The following is a 23,089-nucleotide window of genomic DNA, read 5'->3' as shown; positions in this document are numbered from 1 at the left end:
TCCCTTCTCACAGGGCAGGAGGAAAATGCCTGAGGACCCAGCTCCTGATTCCAGCTTTGCAAAGGAGCTGGAGATCAATCAGCGGGACGGCAGGAGATGGGCACCTCGCCAAAGACACGGACCCAAGAATAAACCCTTACTGATGTCTGTCTGGGTTTTGTTGGTTTCTCTCCCTTTTTCTCAGTCTGTTGATAAGACTTTGTACATTTGTGGGGGGTTTTTTGCCATCTATCAGCCAAGTAAAGACCTAGGGAGAGTGAGCGCTAGACATCAACCCACAGATGGGCAATTTTTCCCTTCATCATCAACGGTTGTCTCTTCATTTCTAGGATCTTTCCGACAGCGAGATGCTCTAGCAGATCCCAGCTTTACTTCCCCAAGCAACGCGTATGGGTGCCTGCTAAAGCAGGGAGGTGAGGCAGCGTGTCCGTGGGGGACAGGGATGTGCCTACAGTCACAGCCGGGGTGACATGGGCAATGCCCTAGAGAACCGAGAACCAGCTGAATCAAGAAGTTAGACTTTAATGCATACAAAATTAATGGGCAAGGGAATATTTTTTAACCTTGAATTTATAACCACAGAGTGCCTTTAAATGAATGGGTTTCCCCTCAATACTGTTCCCAGGAAACAGCCGAGTGAACTCAGCCCCTTGGAAAGAGAAGGGAGAACACTGACGAACATCTGATCTCACATAGGGACAGGCTAAAAAAAATTAAACCTTCTTCCAACGGAGCAAGCAATGAACTGTAAAGAGCATAAAATAAGCTGCAGATGATCAAACCTGGAATATTTCACAGTCTATGTAAGGAGACAAGGTTTGCTAAAGGATTTAACCTTTCCTCAGTACCCTGTCCTACCTACTCACTTTCTCTATTTCCTTTGGATTTCATAATCTTGATTATTTTCTATTTTGGATGCAAAGAAACAAGTAATAGTCACTTAGGGAAAAATGTATCAAACATAGGAGAGGATTTCTTTTCACTTCTGCTGCTTAATAACTTTAGGAATGTAGGTCAAACTATTTCTTTCTCTACTTCTATTACATTAGTGACACATGTAGGTTTTAGAGAGCTCCATTCGCCATGTTCCCCAGCATCTTTTTAAATTGCGTGAATTTAAGGCAAGCTTTTTTGGGACACCCCCAAACCAGTGTTGCATACTGCCTGGCATAGGATTAGGTCATGCTTTGAAAAGTTCTTCGAGACCCTCGAACCAGAAGAATCCCACAAACCTGAGGCACCGCCAGGCAGTCATCCTTCCTAACCCCATGGCCAGCATGGGGGTTTGGCCCACTGCAATTTAACACCTTGTTCAGAGAAAACCCTTGAGCTTCCGATAAGCAGTGTGTATGAAGGAAGGGGACAGCAGGAACTTGCAGAAAGGCAGCAAAAGAGGAAAAGATCTGGCACCTCTTAAAGACAGTCAAAGAGCATGTGCAGAGGGTGCAGAGGGTATCCTGGAGATACTATGCAGCACATCAGGCACCCAAGGGTGCTGAGCAGGATGGGATCAAGCCACGGGCTGCCTCCCCTCTGCAAGCAGCAGGCAGGGCAGAGCCGGATGGAAAGCAAGCCCCTGAAAAGCATGCTTAAAGATTAAGCACGTAGGATTAAATACCATGCTTATAAGAAATAGCTCCCTCTCGCTCCTTGTATCATTCTGTAGAGAGCTTTTTCTATCAGAAATACCTACTAATCCTCCGTATCTGCTAGCCAAAAGGATGCTGTTAGGGTAAAGGAAGAGCTCGAATTAAACCCAGCTCCCAGCCTAAGCCAAGCCCTGGCGCAGAGCGGCTGCATCCACCGCATGCCTTTGCTCAGACTAACTCCTGGGGCCCCCCTTAGCCCCCCGTAAGCCCCTTATAGCAAACCCTGCCACCTGGCACGGACAGCTTTGTGCCCATCTCACCCGACTACAGCCCATCAGCACCCATTGCCCACCCCAAATGCTCCTTGCAGATAAAAAGGGAACCGCTCCTGCATTCTTCCTCCCCACAAATGTTTATTAGCAGTGGCAGAGCGGGAGCTGCAGGGAAATGTTCACTGACTGCTTCAAAGCAAAATTTACAGTTATTGAGTAATTCAGTAACTCTTGATCTGATCCCTGAGAAATGAGATCTGGCCAACTCCTTGCATGGTGGCAACAAGATGTTAATGAAAGAATTATATCAACAGCTCTTGGGTTGTCTCCTTTATTTATACTAGAAGCTGGCGATAGACATAATTACAGTAGATTAACTTTGGCATAGCTTCAGCATGAAAACAGTATACCAGGGCCAAATTTTATTCCAAGTATAATATATCTATTGCCCTGCCTGCGTTTCTATTTATTTTGCTTGGACTGACAAACTTTAATTCAAAGAATGTAATTACAACATAACTTGCCATTAGGTTTTTTCAAGACTATATTATTCATTTGAAGAGAAAGTAAGTTTACTTCTCATTGAGTTTAAATACGAAGGTTAATTTTCTCTAAGCTAAAGGAGGTTGCTTCTGACTTGATTTCTATGCATTTGGGGCAACCAGCACAGCTGTGAAAACATAATTGCTCTTAGAGATTTAGGGCCGCTCATCCTCATTTTCAAAATTGCTCGCTCTTTTGTGTGCTTTCCTAATTTCAGCTCTCTGAAGCGGCCGCTGATTAGCTACCACAGGTGCAATCCCTCTGGACTATTCGCTACCTCTGACTCGAATATTTCCAACTCCATTCTGCATCGCAGAAAATAGCCTAATTAGACACAAAAAGCTGATCTGTTAAAACAGCAGAGGGACCAGCAAGAGAAGCAGGGAGAGTTATTTGCCTTGTCAAAGTCAAGGGGAATTTCACCCTTAGCATCAGCGGGCAGAGGGTACCCCCAAGGAGATGCAGAGGACGTGCAACTCTGTGCACCCATGGTTCCCCAGCTCCTGCCCGAGTTGTCTGATGGCAGGAGTGAAAGAATGGCAGAAACCTGTTATTTATGACCCACGAACAGAACTAATAAATGTACAGCAGCGGCATCCCCAGGACCTTACCTCTCTGCAGCCTCTGCGCAAAACAGCGGCTTTTCTCTGCAAATACGCAGAGGTGAAGCAAAGCCCCCGTGCGGGTGCCGAGGCCTCGGGGGATGCACCGGCGAAGCACAGGGCAGTGTCCGGAGCTGTGGCTGTAACGAGCCCATAAATCATCCCTAACGACCCCCTCCGCCGGCCGGCATGTGTGCGGGGACAGCGAGCCTGGCCCACGCCCGCGGTGGCTGCTCGAAAAATGCTCGGGGTTGCAGTGAGCACAAATGGCTCTTTCACACGTCTCAGCAGATGTTACTCATTTTCTCCTCATCTGACTTTAAGATTTGGCTCCATTCTTTCCCTGCTCCCAAAGCCCAGCAGTTGTCCTAGAAACCTCTCCCGGCTCGTCCATGGGCAATAGGCTACCCCGGCTATTCAACGGGGGCCGGTGCGCATCTGCAGGCATCCCACCCCTCCAATTTCTCATCCGGATTGCTTCTGTCTTCCCCACTGAAACTCGCCTCATCTACCGGCCATTTCCGCTGCTCCACTGCACGTGATGTTATTCATCAAGGTGCTCGTCCCTTCTGCACAGCGACAAGCGCTCCAAAATACTTAAGGACATTTGCAACATTTGGATGGAGGATAGGAACAGCAAGCAGGACCAGATGTTCGGTGGGAAAGGCTAATGATGCACCTCTGTAACGCAGCGTCCAAGGTTCAGCCCTGGACCACAGGAGGCTGCAGAGCAGCCAGCGGGGACAGTGCAGCTCATCCTGGGGTGGAGATGCACGGGAGCAGAAATGACTTCCAAAAATGCAAAAATTAGACACTTGATTCGGGTGGGTTTGCTCAGGTGTAGCTGCACCAGATGAGTTTAGGTTTGCAGAAAGTAGCAGCACGTTGTCACCAGAGTGCCCCCTCGAGCAGATGACTTGAGGGTGTTTAGTCCCAGTGGAAACCTGTTTTTATGGATGAAAACCTACTGTGTTTTGCTCCCAATTCCGTCTACTGCTCAGTTCCCCAGCTCTGCATGAAAATCAAAACATCTTCTGCACAGCCCTGGCAGCATGTGGGCCATACTGCTCTGACTGAACAGTCATCTGTGTGAGTAGGAGTCTGCAATTCACATGATACCTTCCCATAAACTATCTTTTAATTTATTCTGGGGATCCCAGAAGAAGCTAAAAAGCCTCAATAGATGCTTCAATTTTTTGCCATGTCAATAGTTTCAGCTGTATTGCACTTTGTAAAGGAAAAAGATAATACCACCACATTCTTAGAAATGGGTTGCTGACAATACATGTGTATGTGGTTTTGCTCAAATCTATATACCAGTTGTGCATCGCAAGACATAGAAGTCACCAATCTATAACTCAAGATAAATAACATTCCCTATGGATTCTGCTTGTTATATTAAGCACACAGATCACCCAAAGTCACTTGTCACCACCAGCAGGAATTGACCTAAAATAAATCATCAGAGAGAGCTGCGGTGCTAAGACTGGGGGCCCAGGGTTGGTGGGAAAAGGTCTGATTCCTCTGCGGTTCAGGGAACGTGTGTTTGCCCGGCTTGGTCTCTGGACCCCCCACGCACCTCACCAACAAAGCGGAGGGGACCTTCCCAGCCCACCACATCCCAAGTACATTCTCAGCAATTCACAATTTCACAAGAAATCCTGAGATGCAAATAAACTCCACAGTAGGCTGCGTTCATGGGAAATACAATTAAAATGTTAACATGTAAGGAGGAAACCCTCCATGCAAAGTATGTGCTTTAATCCAGCTCTAAGTTCACCAAAGGCAAGTTTAGAAAAGCCCTGGGCAGTAAAGTATTAAAATAAAAGCAATCACAACCAACAGTTAATCATTATGTAACTCAGGTTTGCAGTAGCATTCTCATGTGGATGAAGCAGCTTACAAAGTCCCTCGGTGTCATTTGTTACCCACTTGCATGAATGAGAAAAATATAAATCAAGAATAGCTTCAGGTAATCAAACCTCAGGCGTCGGGAGTGAAAGCTGACGTGTCCAACCAGTGATTTGTTTTTCTCTGGGAAGAGATTTGTGGTGGTCCTCGACACAAGAAATGTGCCCATTAATTACTGGATTTATGAGCGTGCCTCCGCGCCATCAGAAACCCCGCAGCCACCAGCCAAGGGACGGCACACACAACCTTCATCCATGCCGTATTTCAACAAGGAAAACACCGAGCAATACCTTGCGGCTGTCATTTAAAGAAAACTTGAGAATATTTTGCAAGCAGCGAAGTATGTGTTGGCCATGCTTTGTCAGCTCCCATCACAAGCCCAGCAATTAGGGATGCAGGAAAGGTGAAAGGAACCATATACAAGAAAGTTCAGAAAACTGCCATGTGTAAATACGACTGTTCTGCTCCAAGAGCACCAGTTTTGGATGACAAGCCTCAGTTCAGCTGTTGCCTATGGAAACTCATCATATTCTATCATGTTATGGCACCAAGGTGCATTTTTCGGCGGCTGCGTTTGCCGCCGTCCCTGCAGATGCGGTGCAAGCAGCTGCAGCCCGAGCGCAGGGAAACGCTGGCGGCAGAGCCAGGCTCCAAACGAAATGAATTAAAAGGGAATGATTTCCCCAAATGGAGGCTGGGGGGAATCATCAGAAACAAATTAAAATCAAAACAACTTTTCAGCAGGAAACAATGGAACAGATGTAATAATATTTATTACTGGAAACTGCTAAACATGCCAATTAATTTTGAAGGGACTTAAATGGATTAAGCCCTTTTTTACTGGAAAATATGAAGGAGTCATGAATCACAGCAATACCTTCAGCAATATAGATGTGTTTTCGTGGAAGTCTGTTCAGAAATCAAAGAAAAAAAAAATCTGAAAAGTCCCAAACTGGACAATAATTTTTCCGTTGCATTTGTTGTATCAGTGCCCCCATTAATATACCTAGAAATCTTAAGGGAAGGCAAAAATCAAACTGCTATTTCCGTACATCAAGTTGGTCATTTCGGTCTGAACCAGAAAAGCACTTGACTGGGCAAAATTAGCCCCGTAAGCATTTTGTGATGCTCTAAGCACAGAAATAGTTTTAGGTTCATTTGGGTGCTGAAAGTTGTACAGATGATTAAATGCTTAGATAGACCAGGGCATAGCCAACCCCTGTTACCATACAGAGGTATTATTATTAAAAATAGGAAATAAGCATCCATCTTTATTTATTTATTTTGACACAAGAACATAGAACTCCTTTCCCACAAGAATGTATAGTGTTTAAATATGTTCCTCCTACATTGGGACATAGAGTGAAACATTAACAAAAAAATATATAATAAACCAAGTCAATTTAGGAGCACTGAGAGTGATTTTTTTACTATTTTTTACATGCTTGCTTAGAAGAGTTTTACCCACATTGCTTCCTGCCAGTATGCAGAAAGAGAATTGAGAAGTGCCTTTCCGGTAAGACTAGGAAATCAATTTAATTTTTCTAAAAGGAAATTAAAAGTACTTCACTGCACTGAAATGTATCCATTGTAAATGTTGATTTTGCAAAGGGACATTTTCCTTCAGAAAACTATCTGGAAACATTCTGCTCAGCTCCACTTATCCTCATGCCCCTCCCTTCCTTTCACATTTTGTATAGCACTCCATGTTTTCTTAGGCAAAATTATCATGTTCCTCCCAAAATAGTACTATGTTTAGAGAGGTTATAAGGAGGTACTAATGAAATTGTGGTTATTTAAAGAGTACAAGATAAATATGACACACACGCTTACACAAATAGAAAGCAGCTGGAAGAATACTAACAATGTCAGGGTTATGTGTAAACTCCATTTTCCTATCAAAAACTATGGAAACAGAAAAAGAACTGAGAAAAATTTGCTGTTTGCTTAAGCTGAGACTTATTGCTGCTGATTCTGGATATGGCTTGTACAAGAGACAAATTGCTTCACGTTTCCAGGCTGTGCTATTCTGATCTCAGTGAGAAAGTTTCTTTCTGATTTCCTCCCTAATAGCTTAAATGTATTTTCTTTGGCAGATTCATTGCAATTGTGAAAATATTTCATCCCTAAATTCGAGCAGGTTTTGTTTTCTACAAAGTGACCTAAACCCCTCAGATTTTGACCTGTTTATACATACCGAATAGCTTGTTCAGTGGGAGCTTTGGCTCTGTAAAGAACCTAAATGAGACTTTTTTAACAAGGGCACGGTGGCGTTTGAGCTACCCCTGCAGGGTCCTTCAATGGGCGACAGGGAGATAGAGACACCTCCAAAAACTGATCCATCCTAAAGGAGTTATCTGAGAGGAAAGGAGGGAAACAGGCCATAAATTCAGTCTGATTTGCTCATCCCCACATAAGGCCAGCCCTAAATCCCAAACATTGCCACCATACAACAGCCACGGGAGCCATCCGTGGGGAAAGGGTTAAAAAAAACCCTCAAGTAATGAGAAGCGAGCCGCCTCGGGGCATTTCAGCTGTTGAAGTGCAGGTGTCACTTATGGAAACCTCACAAAATACAATCTTTTTCCTACCACCAATACTAAAGCCTACAAGGAATTACTCTCACACTTACAACCAGATGCTGCAATCAGCCGCGGTCGGAGAGATGGGGGAAGGACCCACCGCATCTCACAGGCTGGTTTTCCTCAGGCGGAGGACACACGGAGCCAGATTGCACTCCCGGTGACACCGGCACAGCGACTCCGCTAGAAGCCGTGCTGGAGTCGTACCAAGGATGCCGGAGCAGGAGCCATCAGGCCAGTTCGCTCTGATTTATGGGCTATTCCAGCAGCCAAACCCATTCAATCATATCCCTTCCTTGCTTATTAAATATTTGATTATTAACTCTAAATTCCTTGACTATAAGGACTTTTTTTTAAATTTAAACATAGCTCAGGTGTGGGAAACTGCCAACGTGGCACATTGCTCATTGCCTGCTTTCTCTGGGCGATGCCCTGTTTCCTCTGCCCTCCTTCAAGTGATGGGTGAAGCCTACAACATGTGATGGAAGTGGTTTAAATACTGCTCAGTAAGCTGTATTGCTGAATGTAACACCACTGAGCGATCAATCCTTTTATACCCTTCCTGGGCACGAGGCACAGCTGGGCACTGCACTGGGTTGGTCAGCTTTGTCCCATTGGAAACTCAGTCTCCATGGCCAAAGTCAACACCTTCGGATTGGTTTTTTTTCCATGGCTTGTACTGCCCACGCGTAGACACACACCCACGGGGGAGGCTGGATGCTGCTGACCCGGCAAGGGAGATGAGCAGGAGGTAGAACACTTCTGTTGAGTGCCCCAGCATCCAGCCATCCCTCGCAGGGTAATTTCTGGAGCTTTAATCTGGACCAACATCAGTGACAGCCAATAACCCCATCTTCACAGGTCTGTCCACCTCCATTTCCAACCCATTTATACCCTTGTGGCTACTCAAACCAATACCCCAGGAAAACATCTTTTTTTTCCATATCAGTTTCTCTTCACTGGATAAAAGTATAAGATGGCAGATTTCAGAGGAATTAAGGGATTACTCTGCTTGAAAAGCGTAATGATATTCATCACCATAAGCTCAGATTCAAACTGACATTGTGGTAGACGCAGTAAGGCATAAGCTCTTTCCAGCCCACATTTCTTAAACCAAATACACAGCAAGGACCATGGTGAAGAGGAGGAGAGGCTGAAGGCACCCATTGCTTGCTGCTGCCATGTGGTGCCCACGGGACCGGTGTTCATAGCTCTCTGCTCACACCATCCCCTGCTTAAAGGAGGGCCGTATCCACCCCAGAAACCTGTGTGTACATGGGAGAAAAACAAAGCAATGTGATACTCATTTGGCTCAGTCCCTGGAGAGGTCGTGTTTTACTAAATTAATAATCTATTTAGATCTCTTCAGCTTCAGCTTCTTAAGAAACTAATCCAGACAAGCCCAAAAGTACTAACAACATTTCAGTCTGGGCTTGAAGAGAGATTAGAGAACATTTATTTTGCTTCCAGTATTTTCTGATTGCTCCCAACCTTTCCTTGCACAAGCATCTAAATGAGGAAATACGAACAAAAAGACTAAGTAGTAGGGTTTATTGTTGAATTAAATTCCCCTAGAAAAAAAAAAAATCAAGCCAACCTCAGTAAAATTGATCCACTTAACATTCAACAAAATAAATATACAGGAACATGCTTGGCTGTGCATGTAGAAAATTGGGGATTTATAGGTCCACATTTCAAAAGTATTGCAATGAACTTCTTCATCTGCCACTTAAATCTTAGCTCCCAGCTCACCTGCAACCCATAGAAAACTGTCATACTTGAATTTTCTTGCTTCTATTGTTTTGGGGTTGGTTTTTTTTTTGATACTTCAACATGAGCACATTGAGCCAGGTGATGGAGAGCACCCCTAATCTGGATATTTCTTAACCACAGCATAAAGCTCAACTTTCTCTTAAGATCCTACCTTTGGCTTGAAATCCAGCATAAATATATCAAGGCAAAGGAAGGTGAGAAGGTCCAGAAATGCAGATTTGGAATTCAGATTGCTCTGACCACTCTGCCCGTGCCCACGGGGCTCAGAGGGCAGAGTGTTTTACTGCCCACAGAACAACTTAGGAAAGGAGGGTGGTTGTACAGGAAACGTCTCAAGGTGAAAACAGCAAGTAGTAATGGCTGGGGAATAAAAATAAACCGGGTTCATGGGGGGATAACTGGGGCAAGGTGTGTTGCTTTAAGCATCGCTGCAAAAACATACGGTTTAGAAACTGCCTTAGTGACACAGCCCAAGACAGTGCCTGGGAAATCAATACCAGGAACCGGCGAATTCACGTTATTATCCACTATTTGGTCTTGCTGAGATTTATTGGCTGATAAGTGGATCATGCGAGTAGGTATAAAGCCGTAACAAGATTATGTGTGAATGATAAGGAGGTTATAGTCTATAAGGAAGCACAGCACAGCCCAGGAAAAGGCTCTGGTGATTAATGGGAGCAAGGCACTGCGCTGGTTTACAGAGCACTTGGCAGTGGGACAAAATGCAAAAGCTGGATGAGGTTGTGTTAGAGACGTGAAAATAGAGGCGTGGGGCCAGTTTCACTCAACCTGCAATAGAGGGAGATAAATTATGCCTGTCAACACCCACCAGGACTAGCATATCCCCCCGTGACCCTTGTTAGGTTTTGCCCTTGGCTGGTGCCTGCCCCACAGACAAGAGCTGCAGCCGCTGCCTTTCACGGGGGCAAACCCGTAGTGCGTGCAACTCCCGCGTGCCAAGAGAGGAAAAGGATGTTTATTTGGGCTATTGCATTGATTATGCAAATTTCACCCTGTTTAAATTATTTCAAAGCCTTAAAAATCCCCAATGGGATTTTTAAAAGAACCAGTCGTGCGATTTTGTCGCCACAAGCCCACGGTACAGGATCCAGGAGCACTTCCCAGCCCCAGATGGGGACATGTCACCTTTGCCTCCCTGTTCCCATGCACCCACTGTTTCCCACTGGGAAAGAAACCCAGGCACATGGGTTGGAAAGGAGCTTCAATACCTGCATATATATAATGTTTAATATTATTGTGAGTCTATGTCTTGGGAAACAAAGGTTTACTTGCTCTAGTACAGGGAAAGTTCATGTTAATTCTGAGTAATTATATTGAATATTTCTTTTTATACATATATATATATAAAATAGTTTACAATCTTTGTTTGAAGTCATTAACCTTCCACCTATTTTTAGAACTTAATTGGCACTGCTAATTTACAGATGGGGAGGGCGAGACAAGAGAGCAGCATATGATTTCCACACTGAGCCGTGAGCTGGGGATGGGAGGCTGTAGCCCTGGGCTGTGCCCCAAGCTGGGTTTGTCCTGGGGCCCTGGCTCCTGAGCATCGTGTGGGCTGGAAACAGCCCCGGGAGCTTCGGGAACCTGGCAGTGACAGGGTGGAGACAGGCAAAGAATGACACCATGGACATCACCCTGGGTATAGAAGGAGAGAATTTTTCTGTAGGGGCAGGAAAGCATAAATGAATGCAGAAAAAGTCCTTAGGGCTTTTTTTTTTTTTTTAGCCCTTGCACCCTCATCTCTCTAAAGGAAGGCTCCAGGCAGGGCCACAGGCTGCACTTCAAACTCCTGCAGAGGTGAATACCCGCATGCATAGCACAGCGGTGTCAAACAGCGATTTCAGACCTTCCCCATCACCCTGTCACTTGCAACCCGTCAGAAATTGTCTGTGCGACATAAGCCCTCTGTTAAGCTCAGCTGGAAATAGCTACCAAGTTTAAATATTTATTGTAGGAGAAGAGAGGGACAGTGCAATCACCTAACTTCATTTCCTTAAGAAGGTGGCTAAAACTGCTCACGTTATCAGGTTACTCAAATGCTGCCTCGGTGCAGGATGCCTTCATCATGCCTCAAAAAATTGCACCTTTAATCTGCTCAAGAGAGGCAAAATTTATGGAGGTATTTAGCTTTGCTGACATCTGTCTTACGAGATTATAAAGCATTTTTTAATAAATCAAATTCTTCACTATAAGACACAAGTCTTAACATGAGAAACAAACAGCTGAGGAAAGGCATCCGCATGGACTCAAGCTGAACGTATATCAAACCCACAGGGTCCTGGGCAACAATGGCCAGAGCTATCAGCAGCCTACCCATTGTCATAAATAATGTTTTGACAAAAATGAATACAGAAAGGGATTTGTCAAGTTAGTTTTCCTTCATGGGTCAAAGACAGGGACGATTTATGGTACACATCTTGAACAAATTAGGGAAAAAGACGCAAGATTTGGCCACTGAGTTTGTTAAAACTATGCACTGAAAAGAACCAGAATGTTCTGTAGTGGAGCTTCAAATGTTACACTGAGTTATATGTCCTGCAGATTGGATATGTGGTTTATACTGTTCCAGGCATTCCCCAAATGATGTGCAGTACTCTGTCAATCCCGTCACTCCCACATTCAGCAAACTCCACCACGGAAATCAGAGAGCGGAAATTGCTATTTTTGCTTCTACTTCTTTTGCTTTGTTGGCTTCCATCGGCTTTCAAGCAAGCGGATGGCGACATTAGGGAGGTGAATATTTATATCTGAACGAGAAACTGGTTTTAATGCATCTTTTTGTTTAGTCCTGGTAAAGAGTGGTACCAAGTGATCTCCATGCCCATCACAAGCCAGTGTAGCTGGAAGTTTAGGTGCTGTGTTCTGGATACTGAAATGTTCAAGAGCAGAAAAGCAGAACACTACGAAGCAAGAGCTGGGCCTGGAGAGCACCTGGAGGACCCTTCTGAAGCATAAATACATTAAAACACGTGCTTGCCCTGCGTGGCAGGAAGGGCTTGGGCTCGCTGGGCCGTTGCAGAGGTAGGGTCTGCGCACACAGAAGCGAATCTGATTTCTGCCTCAGTCATTAGGATTCTTGTAATTTGCTCCATGGTTGTCATTTTGCTTCTCTTCCCACTCTGACTTTTCTCTGTAAATGTTTGAACTATGGCTATCTACAGACTTGCTTTCATTTTTAGTCTTACAAACACTGTACAGGTTTGAGCCACAGCAAACACAGATGCACTGCGGAAAACATTTGCTCTTTTGCCTTTGAGGCTAAAGAAAACAAAGCAAAGGGCATTAAGCTCAAGGCTACTGTAAGCCTCTACTGGTTTCTTTTTTTTTTTTTTCCTGCAATGACAGGGAATCACTTAAATTTGGACCTAATATGCATCATGGCTGCACCTGCTAGAGAAAGACTACGTGCAAAATCCAGCTGCCTTGCCCTGGAAATTGTCTCCTAGCAGCACAAAACAGAAGATAAAAAATGTTCAAAGTTCAACTTGTCTTATCATGCTTTAGATCCAGATGGATTTGTGCAGACAGAGGCACAAATTATACCTTAAAACAATGGGTTGTTGACATGGAGAAAACAATTACAGCACCTTTTTCCCCGTCTGGTCTCATCGGCCAAATTCCCATCTCTACAACTCCAAGTGTAACACCAAACTGAATTACACACGAGGCCAGGGATGACGTAAAGGTCTGGAATGGAAATCCCTGATGTTAGTTGTACTCGGTGGACAGAGGCAGGCCCAGAGGTGTATGGAAGTTAATATAAGAGGCTTTAAAAGTGACATTGGTGTGCTATATCTTCAGCTGTCTGCTGCGTCCAGAGCTTACAAAGGAAATAAAAAGAGAAATTTCTGAGAAACTCAGCGTAACTGAAAATACCCTTGAACATAATCATGGGGATGAAAGGAAGGGGGGGAAATGGTCGCTTAGCTTGAACTGGACTGTTTTAGGAGCTTCTTCAGGAAAAACAAGGCCACCCTGTCCTACACATACCAGTCAAATTAGCAATTCCGTTCTTGGCTGATAGAATCCTCCTGATCAACGAGCATGACCATGGATACAAGATCAGGCTAGCGTTGTGGGAAAGGCAAACCTATCCTGGTTTTTTTTTTCTTTCTGCAGCCAGCCTTACCCAATAGCTTATTTGGAGCTATTTACGTGCTAAAGAAATTAGCACGCTGGGTACAACGTGGGTTTGTTTGGGTACAAACATGTCTAAAGGCTGTGTGGGCTGCTTCTCATACTTAGGAACTGTATTTTGCTATTCAAGAGCATTAAAGAATTCAATTTTCACTTCCGGAGAGTGTTTCCCAGGCGACTTTCTTCCGCTGCCCTGCTCCGGTGAGGAACATCAAGAGCCGCTGCAGACCTTTGAAGAACCGGCCAATAATTTCAACGTCTCCTTGGCAAAAACAGACCCTGCGAGGCAGTCGTCCCACCTGACAGCTTCGGAGCGAAGGGGTGGGCTGTGCGGGGAGTGGGGGCACAGCTGCATTCGCAGCAGAACAGCCTTTCCCGAGCCAGGCACTAAATGCAATTAGAGAGAACAGAATATCCCAAGTATAAGATATCAAAACAAAACACGTTCAAACGCTGGAAGCCGAGCGTGGGGCAAGGCTGGGGTTGTTCGGAGCTGGCCTCCTTTCTGCTGGCACCCACCGCTCGCAGGCACGGAGAGCGATGCTGTTTAAAAGCTTGTTCTTCTGTTGTTCTCTGTGTTTGGAGGGAGTTTCAGTTTGGGAGTTTTAACTGCCTGTTATTGAAGCAGAGGTATTCTTACTGCTAAAACGTGGCTCCTGTGTCATCAAAGTGCCATATCTATGGGAAGTTCGCTATGGCAAGGGGAAGAGATGCTGCATGGCACGGTCAAAGTCATTGCTAAGGGGAAAGAAAAGCCCACCGAGACACCTGGAAGGGAAACCATGCCTAATCTAGCTGATATCACCAGCAAACACGTGCAAAGCACCAGAGATACAAATCCTAATGAAGAATTTATGAAGGTGAAGGAGTTAATTAGAGAGATCTCAGCCTTAGGAAACTACAACAGTAGCACAAAGATAAATCATTCATTCTGGCCTCCGGCAGCACTTGCCCGTTACGAGCCAGCTGGTCGAGACTTCAGACCAGGGGCTCGTACATCAGGGCAGGAGCAAAACCGGACTGTTTGTGCTCACACGGAGAGGAGGTGGCTTTGGCAGCAGCACGTGGCTGCAAAAACCTTGAATCTTCACTTACGGGAGCCTGGTGCTGGCTGGGGCCGATCACCAACCGCCAGTGCCAAAAGGACAGGGCAACCACCCCTTTACCCGAGAACACGGAGATTATTTTTTCAGTCTCCAGTGCAAGACTTTTGACATTGATTTCCAGCTGGGCAGAGGTTTGGTGGTTGCAGAAGCAGCCATGGGAGTCTACGACACATGCACAGCACAGCGGTGCCCCAGAGCTATGGAGTGAGCACAGCAATCTGCCTTAAAAGAAAAAGAAACAAAACCACATCTGGTCTCCAGGGAAATGTGGGGACCAGAGCTACTGCTGGGGATGAGGCCTCATGGAAAGTACCTCTTTCTCTGAGGGCAAGTCGGTTAGGACACGAAATGCCAAAGCCCACAGCAAATCTGAAGTCCCAGAAAGGATCTGTTTAAAGGCATGAGGACTGTGACTCCAGAAGCGTTACAGGAACGTTGAAAGGGAAGGATGGAGATCCTTTTCTATATCTCGGTTTCGAGCATCTGCAATGCTGCTTTGTTAACTGGCCTGGAGAAGGAAGGCGTGTACAGCTCAGCCTCTCTGAGAAGCTGATATCAATCCGTAGATGTAGCTGTTATGATGTGCCTGGACTCACGGCTCCGATAACCTGGACCTTGAACCCTGCGGGAAGCCACGCTCCGGCAGATGCCACGGCTCTGCATGATTTCTGAAGAGCACCAAGGGAGGGGACATCCAGTAGCGTCCCACCGCTTGTACCTGAAACGGATCGTTTGCTTTTGAATCCCTGCAGGGGATCAGCCTCTATCACGGGTTGCATCTTTGCAGTCATGAGTTATCCAGCTCTGTTAAAAATATAAGAGAATATTTGATCCCCAGAAGGGAAAATTTCCCAATTCACCATATGAAATAACCTGTAAAGCAGCATTTCCTTTGATTTCTCATTTCCTTTTATTTTTCCATTGATCTCATCACATTCTCTCATTGTTTCATCTTATAGAGCAAGGCAAGAGGACAGCTAATCTGTTTTCCCTCTGCCCTTCTTAATGTCTTCTTGATTGAAATTCACATTAACTCTTAGGTACCCTAATCTCAGAGAGCATCCATAAAGCCACGTCCACTTCTATAAAATTCAGCTGCTCTGAAACTTCTCTTTCAAGCCACTGAGATCTGGGGAGCTCTCAGGAACGGGGCAGATATTTGCATAATCCTTAGCATATACCCAAAGAAGTGCTGGCTGCTGAGTTTCTCCAAAATTTTCCTGGGGATAGAGTGATGCTCTGGCACAGGGGATGAAGGGAAGGACAGAGGAGTACCGCACACCCATGAGCCTCCCGGCTTCTCCTTCCAAAGATGAGCTGCTAGCACGAACCCATCCGCAACAGGGACAACCTCGGGCGCTAATCCTGTCCTGCAGCATTCGGGTTCCAAAGAACCACTTCTGCTTCCAAATCACTTTAGCAACAACTGCCTGCCTTTTCAGAAACAGCCAACTGCCAGGAGAGGCTGCCAAAGGCCTTTGGAAAGAATCACGAGCCGGACATATTTTTGTCCCCAAGAGTGAAAGCGGTAAAGCCCTGAATTTGGGGGAGACACCTAAGGCGTCTTGCAGAGAGCAGAGGCTGCACCACCAGTTTGCCAGTCTCCATCCCTGTCCCAGTCCCGCTGCCAACGCGCAGCCCCACGACATCGTCGTGCCTGGCATTTATAGATTTTATCAACCCTGCCTTATTCTCTAGCCAATTTCTAGTTTAATTTCAACAGCAAAAAACAGCGCTTCTTCACGAAATCAGTTCTCCAACGTACAGTCCTTGTGTGATTTTTTGGATTATTAATAGAAAAAATTCAAAAGCTCATATCTACCTACTCAGGGATATGACAGTGCAGTAAATCACAGCATGAATTTTCTGTGCTTTAGTTCTTCTTGGTGCAGGCACCCTTAGCACCGGCCAAGCAGGAGGGAGTTACCAGGGTACAGCGAGGAGGGGGATGCTGCACAGCGGTACCTGCTGTTTCCCTTCCCGGTCTCAACCTGTGATGAGCTACAAGCCTGGCCAAACCACCGTGCGTTTAGGGAGCGATGGACTTAAGGTATTTGCTGGCAATCTGGGCTGTGAAGTGCTTGGCCCGGCTTTTTTGCAGACCACACCTGAAGGAGACATGGGTGGCGCAGAGGAGTCACACCTTAGCATGCAACCAGGTGGAAAACCTGTGAAAAGTGGGCAAATCCAGCCTGAGAAGGGCTCAGAGCAATGAGGCACTCTCCACCAAGTTCTTACTGATTATACCACTGCCAGGAGAGGTGCAGAGCCCAGTTAAATTGGGAGGGGGGATGCTGCAGAGCCCTCCGGACAGGGGGAGGTGGAAGATGCAGAGAGGAACCTCCGCTGCAGCCAGGCTCGGGCTGTGCCAGCAGGAAAGTCATTTGGTTTACTTACAGAAATGCTGGTTGATTTATTTGCGGAAAGAACTGATTTTCTTAGGAAAACTGGGCATAATAAGTATACCCCCCACCAAGTGCTATGGTAACTAAGCTTTTATCTGAGTAGATAAAATAATTAACATATTTATTACTCAGAAGAAAAACCTCATTTTATGATTGATTGCAGCCTACTAATCTTCCATCACATATTCAAAGTCCGCATTGTTAGGTCATTCATTTTGTTTATTTTTCAAGACATTACACATGTTTCCTATCCCAAGGGGGGTTAAAAATCAGCATATGAAAAATTCCCATCATTACTAACACACAGCTCAGCAGAAAACGAACAGGGATGGGGAGCACCCATCCTGTCTGCAGGAGACACGGCTTCATTAAGCTGGCAAGGGCTTTTTGCACATTACAGAAAGCACTAAGGGAGAGGGAGAAACCCTGCAGAGCCCCATAGGCACCTACAGATGCTGTGGCTTCATGCCCAAGCCAGACTCGGTGCCGCTGCGGTGCTTGGTCCCGGCACTCCCGCGCCTGCATCCGCCTACCTCCGATTGCACCACGGGCACTCCTGCAGGATTCTTCTGCTTGCCGTCACAGGAGGTGCCGTGAGATGATTTACCTCCATAATCACTCTAAATTATGGGCATTTTTATCTAATGGCTTTAATTCTCGGTTCTGGGGAGTTTTGTTGCTGTGGTTACTGGGCAAGTGTAAACGGCTCACAGTTACCCAGAAGGAAGCTCAAAAAGAAAACTCCCAAAATCTGCAGAGGACACCCTCCATTGAGTGCTGTATTCACACACCCACAGAGTTTGGGGTTGGTTTTTTGGGTTTTTTTGGAAACATGAAGCCACAAGTCCAAAAACAGAAGCCAGGAGCCACCAAAGACAGAATAACCATAAAACACATCATGGTAGTCATGGTCTCTTCCTAGCAGGGAAGTCATCCCCTTCCAAGCCATTCCCTCGTACGCGGGGTCCCCAGGGCAGCTCCCTGCCTGGATGCCACCGGCCAGGTCATGGACCAGGCCACGAGGTGCTCCTGGCACGGACACGGCACAGCACGGCCTCGCAAAGGGGTTTTGTGCAGGTGGGGAACCTGTGCAGAGAGGTGCAGAGCACGGGGGAGACCCGGATGGGCCCCCGGCGAGGAGGGGACCGCGAGCGGGCAGGCAGGGAGGGCAGCGGCGAGGCGGACCTGACCCCCGCGGCATCCTCTGCTGCTGCAGTTTTGCACGTATCGAACATTTTATGTCGTCGTCTTTCTGATGCAAAAGCCCTCCTGAGAGACACCAGGAAAGCCCCACGCCACCAGGGCTTTGCAAAAGACCTCGAATAGCTGCAAACGCGTCCCTGCCACCGCATCCACCAGCACAGGGCTGTCACCACCGGGCACTGCACCTCCCGCCCAGGGTGCCAACGGGGCACAGGGGTGCTATTCCTGCCGCTGTAACTCACGGTGAATAGTCCTTTACACCACCAACGCTTCAAAGCATCGCCACCTCTCCCCAACAATCTCAGTTTCCTTGAATTAAGGCCCATAAAACCATTGCAACATGGGCACCCGCAGCAGGCTCGTGCTCGCCAGTTCTCCCAAAGGACTTTTGTCCTGCGTGGACCAGCACTGCAGGTGGATATGCTGAGTCCCCACGGCAGATGCTGAAGCACGTTCCTGCCATCCCTGGAAGGGTTTGAAATTACGCACAGCTCTGCCGAGTTGTGAAAAGGAGAAGTGCCAGGAATGGGTTTTCTCGTGCCTGAATGTTTGTGGTTCTTGCTGCCACAGCCCTCCATCTTGGTAAGAGCTCACCTGGGACCGGATTAGAAACTTATTCGGGTGCCGACCTCATTCGGTCCTATTCTTTGCAAAAAATAAAACACCTTGCGGTTCGCTTTTCAGATTCCCCAGGCTTTTGAATGTGGATGGGCTGGCAGCAGAGCTGCTTCTTTTCAGAGAAGTGGCATTAATCGCGCAGAGAGAGGCCGCCTGTAGTTTATTACATACAGTAACAACCTATTCTATCCCAAAAGCCTTTCATCTGAAAAGCTGGCACCCACAGATTACCCAAAACTATCCCCACTCAAAAGGAGATGTGATGAGCAAATCAGGATGGCAAATTTGTTTCCAATCCTGGGGCAATAAGAAAAGTTTTTCATCCAATTGCCCTTGTGTTATTCAGCCAGTGTAATGTTCTGATTGCACATCTGGGGACTAACGCAGCATCCTCACCCGAGCATTCTCAGTCCAACACCAAGGATCAAAAAACAATCGGGAAAGGGAGAACACAGTGACAAGGACAAGGCTGGCGCCGTCCACATCCCTGTCCCAAGCAGCTCTCATCCCACCCAACACCATGGAGACTTCTCAAGGCTTTGGCCGGCACTATCGGGAATGTGGGTGAGTCAGATCAAACAAACTGCCTTTCTTTCCTTCGCATTATTTCCTCTACACTATAGCAAGCGTCGGGGTGCATAGCAAAATAAACCATCCAACTCGTTGCGTGATTAAGCACAAAATAAATACCTACAACTATTCTCAGCTTAGATGCCTATTAAGAAAATTGTATAAAGTGTAAACTGTACTTGCACATGAAAACGAATGGTAAGTTGTAGCACGCAAGGAAATGAGTCAGTAGGAAATTAAACACAACTTACTATTTTCTCAAAGCCACAGGCGGGATTAATCCTTTTGTGCATATCTAAAGGTGATTCTGGGATCACCTACACAAAGAGTCAGTTCTCTGTTTTGCCATGTTATTGCAGCCCTTTTTAATGATTCATGAAGAGCAGCTTCAAAGAGCTCCAAGCCCTGACGACAGTCCCGGATCCGACCTACTCATTCTCATCTCAGCAAAAAATCCTTCTTGGTGAATAATTTAGGTCTATGAAGAAAGCTGCCATAAAACTATTCCCAAGAGAAGGAGCAGTGTCTAGAATTTAATCTCATCATGGAAATAAAAGTAAAAAGAAAATATCAAAAGAAAGCAGTGACTGCAACAACAATACAAGCCTTATTTTGCAGAATTCATCCGTTGTGAAACTCCACAGAAGGGAACACAGCTGTTTTCCCTGAAATATGTTTCATGTTTCCAGAGACCAAAGATGAAATCCAAAGCTTTGACTTTCAACTTACGATAGACAAACACATGCAAGGATGACACAACTACTGTTCAGGGCTATTGAGGAAAGAAAAAGGCCATTTAGGGCTAAAGGTGAAAACACAGACTTGACCACAGCCTGTAGCACATCCTCCACTGAGTAAGGACAGCACCGCAGGAGCAGGCTTGCAACACCCTCCCAAAATCTGAGGCAATTCTCCCCTCACTTCAAGCTTGGGATGGAGTTTTATATTCGCTCTGTTGCAAGGGCTGAGGGCCCGTGCACTGCAGGAGGCTCACACCATCTCTCCCATATAACACGTTGCATCTGGTGCTGAACACAAGATGGTAACACCACCAAAAAGGCATAAGAAATGAAGCGTGGCACCCAGGGGAAAAAAAAAGCTACATACAACACGCATCGCTTCTGTGCGCCTCCACCTTAATTCTAAAGTTTCTAGTGAGCATTTAAGTGTAATTCCTCTCCCAAATTCCTGACGTGATATGCAGGGATTATGTCATGTCACTTCAAATGTTTAATCTTCTCCTTGACAGGCTGATTGGGATATTCTTATACATTAAACTCAGATGAGCCATTCACATCAGTTTACCTCAACAGCAATAAGTACCTTCAGTTTCACGGCCATTTTACAAAGATTTCTCACAATGACTGGCATCTTCATCTTCCTTGCATGAAACCCTATGACATTTTGAAGGACAGTTAATCCAAATCGTAGCTCACCCTGCACTCGAAATATCCAGCATAACCAAAACCAGCAATACTGAAATATTTCTAATAATGGTACCAGTTGTAATAGTATATCTTCTGGTCCCTGGGATGCAGAGAAATATCTAAGGGACTCTCTCCATGTGGTAGCTTAGGATGTCATGTGAACCCGCAGCAGGAGGAAAAGCCTCACCTGAGGAACAGGTCAGGGCATGGACCCCGTCCAAATCTTGTTTCAGCATAAAGACACAAATATCCTCGCCCTGGCAGACCCAACAGCTCATCTGGAGCCCTCCCATTTTCACACCGACACTATTTATTTTGGGGGCAAGCTGCTCTGTTCCAATAGCTCCTCCTTCAAAGGGCAGCATGCGTTTGGGGTTTGTCTCCATGTCTTAAAACACAAATGTTTTGCTCCAGCTCAGCTACATGTTGTGCTCGGCTTGGAACATTTCTGCTTCCCGGTGGCCAAAAATGGTGAAGATTTTGCTTCAAATGGTAATCCCATTGCTAAAACTCTTCTTTCTTATTTTAGGGGGAGACAACCACTCATCCCCACCCTCCATGCTGCAAACCACCCTCCTGGGGCTGGCAAATCACCGCTGGTCCCACCAGGTCTTACCCTCAGCCCTCACCCTTAGTTTGCCAGGGCACCTTATGCTGGGGCAGAGACCTGAAAAAGAATAGTTAATGAGATGAAATGACAGACCTTTCACCAGCAACAATGCTGCTCTAATTAGCCGGACAAAGCGGCGATACGCTGCGTGCACAGGTATGGTTTTGCTCCCCTGGGGACTGGCACGGGTCTCTGAGCACGTCCCATCTGCAGAGCCGAGGACAACAGCCAGACCTCGATGACTACGCCTGGTCTGAAACGCTCCTTTTTGCAGGGGGGCAAAACCCAAACCCTGATTAATTACTATGCGATCGGGCGGCTTTGTGAGGGCTGCAATGGATGCTTCGACCCACGCTCGCCCTGCGCAGCCCTCCCCAGCTGCGTGAAACACCGGCTGCTTGCCGAAACACGTTTGCTGAGGCTTAGCAGATCTGCTGGAGGTACTGCAGGCGCACGAAGCACCAGCATATGCTGAGCAGCTTGGCATATGCTTGCACAAAGAAAATAGATCTGGATTACCAGGGTTTCTTTGGGGGCAGACTACGGTGAATTCCATCTATGTTTCCTTTCCCTCAAATCCTTTGCTAAAACTTCTTCCTCTTCTGTGATCGTCATTTTGAGATAGAGCAGGTGTCAGAGACAGCTGTACATGGCCACCAAAATCTGTCACACCAGGCAAGAGACACCTTTGAGCTCTCAGAAATAATTACTATCAAAGCCAGCGCTTGGCATAAAGACACCGAACTGCTTGGGCTCATAGTGAGCAGTTACCGTATTTACACACACACCTCAAGTACATCCATTTCTACATGTAAATTGGAACTAAAGCAGCACTTTGCTTATTCAATAGCTAATAAGCTTGGCTCTTTCAACATGAGTACGAGTCATACAAGGAGAAGGGATTTGCTTTTGGAAAGCTTGAGAATTTCCTTCAATTTTCTGGGGGAAGTTCAAATTGCCGTCAGCTAAAGCTGCACCCAATTTTTTATTAGCAGAGGGGGAGGGAAAGTGGCTTTCCCTTCCCACAGTTACCCCAGAACTGTTCCTGCATACAGTGGAGAGGAGGCTGCAAGCAGGGAATTACCCCAAGCCGCAGCAGGGCAGGATTACAGCCCCGGGTGGGATATGGATCAGTTTAAACCAGCTCTCCCTGGTGCCCAGCGAGCATCCTCACCACCCAGCTGATAGCGACTCTGAAACGAGCCTGTTGTACTCTCCTGCAGTTTTTTTTCTTCCTCATATAAGGAATTGGATAACAATAACTGAGTTCAAAGGTTTGAACTGAGACCTGCCGTATCTCAAATGCCTGTTTTTATCACTAGGCTGCGGAACAAACCTTAGTTAGTCCTTTAGCATTTAGTCCTGTTAGCATTTAACAACACACCCCCCAAAACATCCCTAGCAGGGTTGCACCAAGAGCCTCAGGAGCCGGTTTAGAGCCGTGCAGCGCAAATGCCCAAAGCATAACAAAAACTATCATACCATCCCCCCTGCCCCTTTACACCGGCAGCAGCCGCACAAGCCTGCCCGGGAACGGATCCTTCACCCCAAAATCTCCCTGCCACGTCAGCCAGGCCGCCCACCCCTGCTCCCCCATCCCATGCAGGGCAGCGGAATCAGGCTGTTCCCGGCGTGTCGGCACGTCTCGCATGAAACCCAGGGCCAGGAACGAGGCAGCTGCCTGCTCTGCCTGTGCGCAACGTGCAGGCTGTGTGTG

Source organism: Buteo buteo, chromosome 24, assembly GCF_964188355.1.
Source record: "Buteo buteo chromosome 24, bButBut1.hap1.1, whole genome shotgun sequence".
Taxonomy (NCBI): domain Eukaryota; kingdom Metazoa; phylum Chordata; class Aves; order Accipitriformes; family Accipitridae; genus Buteo; species Buteo buteo.
The sequence above is the reverse complement of the archived record's forward strand: the minus strand, read 5'-3'. Positions refer to the sequence as shown.